This window comes from Chionomys nivalis, chromosome 1 (genome assembly GCF_950005125.1).
Source record: "Chionomys nivalis chromosome 1, mChiNiv1.1, whole genome shotgun sequence".
NCBI lineage: Eukaryota > Metazoa > Chordata > Mammalia > Rodentia > Cricetidae > Chionomys > Chionomys nivalis.
In genome coordinates, this window is record NC_080086.1 from 169,927,126 (window position 1) to 169,929,349 (window position 2,224).

The following is a 2,224-nucleotide window of genomic DNA, read 5'->3' on the forward strand; positions in this document are numbered from 1 at the left end:
ATAATCCAAGAACCTTAGGTGTGCCAGAGGTGTCTTGTGACCAAAGTCATTGGATGGCTACACTCACCCTTCAGAAAGACAAGTCTACAAATCACTGTTTGCCACGAAGATTCTTTAGTGTTTACCACAATGATACATCAAGGTCAAAGTACTTCTAGAAAACAACCACTCATTCTAATATCTACCCTAGATACAATGACTCTGCTAAACTCCGGAGCTCTAGGATGGCCACTACATAGGCAATGTGGATCATGTCAAAGCTAAACACACGGCCAAAGAAGGCAGGGATGGCCATGTGTTCTGAAGAGACGGAGAGCAGTGCTCGCCTTCTAACCATGCACTACTGCAGACAGCAAGCAGGCAGCAGCAAACAATTTTTAGAATGCATGGTACAGAAGTAGAACTTTCACATAAATAAGTGATTTTCCACCCTTAGAAGTGATACTTTGAAGCCGGGCGGTGGTGGCGCACGCCTTTAATCCCAGCACTTGGGAGGCAGAGGCAGGCGGATCTCTGTGAGTTCGAGACCAGCCTGGTCTACAAGAGCTAGTTCCAGGAGAGGCTCCAAAACCACAGAGAAACCCTGTCTCGAAAAACCAAAAAAAAAAAAAAAAAAAAAAAAGAAGTGATACTTTGATAGAAAAATGTATCTGCCTTGGCAGCAAGGACACAAAACCCATGAACCAAGGCACCAATGATACCAGAACCATGTTCTTCAGCATGCAGAGTGAGGCTCTGATGGTTAGCACTGTCAAGTTGGTGGGATCTAGAATCACCTAGAAGACAAACCTCTGAACATGTTCATGAAGAAGTTTCTACACTGAGGCAATTGAGGTGATAAGATCCACCTTGAATGGGGGTGGTGCCATTCTACTGACAGAGATCAATAAATTTTATTCACAGAACTGGATAAAAAATAAAATAGGGCCTGGAGAGATGGCTTAGCCTTAGAGAACTGGCTGTTCTCTCAGATGACCAGGGTTCAAGGCCCAGTAACCTACATGTTAGCTAACAATCATCTATTTAATCCCAGGGGATCTGACTCTCTCTTCTGCTTTTATGGGCACCAGGCATGCAAGTGGTACACAGACATACTCACAGGCAAAACTGACCGGCCTCGAACAGCAATCCTTAGGCCAACCTGAGCTACATAGTGACACCTGTTGGCATTCAGGCATTTGTACCAGCCTGCTCCCAGGGACTTAGCAGGACACATATTCAGCAGCAGCAAAGAAGTGACACTGTGACTTCTGCCCCACTGAGTAGAGCACGCTCCCTATGCAAATTCACTAAATCCCTTATAAAAGGCAAGCTCTTTTCACCCTACTCTCCTTTCTAAGCTCTTGCCTCTGCATCCTCCAATAAATCTCCTAGGTGAACTCTGTTGCATGGTGTGGCTTTGTGGTGACCCTTGGTTCCACCAAGGTTAACTTCTGCCATTAAACTATCACATTGGTGCCGTGACTCCTTGGATAGAAAATACCTAATCCAGTCTCTCACAGTTCCCTCTACTAAAGAAACTTTTCATTCCTAGGAATAGCTGGTTTCTTATGTTCCTAGATCCTCTCCCTCTACATCCTTATCCACCCCCTATATGAGGAAACCCTTGGCTCCTCACGTGAACCCTTTCTCACTCCCAGTACTAAGTCCTTTCAGAAGCTCCAGCAGACCCTCCTCCAGGTCCCAGCACTACACCTCCCAGACCTAACCTGCCCCTTCTTCCTCTATGTAACAGAAATAGAAGGATATGTGGACAGTTCTGACCCCTGGTTTCTCACCCAAACCCTCACCTCTCCCTGATCACCTACTCAATCCCTTACTCTATCATCTCTGCTCCCTCCTATGGAACTTTACTGACCACTGCCCACCCAGGCCATGGACCAACACTTGTCAGTCCCCAGTCAACATTGGGGATAAGGTTCTTCTTTCTCCTCCAGACCAATGTCCCTCACCCTTTTTCCCTGAATGGTAGGACCCCTTCAAGTAATTCTTGTAACCCCAATAGTCTTGAGGGTCTCCCTCATTGGATTTATCTATCTCACCTCAAGTCCTTTACTCCTCCACCTCAAGACAATTTCCCTTCCTACATATCAACCCCAATAGGATCCTGCTTGTAATAATCTGTCCTGCCCCTTTAAGAGATAAGCCACGCCCACTCTCTCCCTGTCTGCAGAGGCAAGCTGGTCTTCAGCTTCCAGCCTGAGTCTCTTCCTACATATCAACC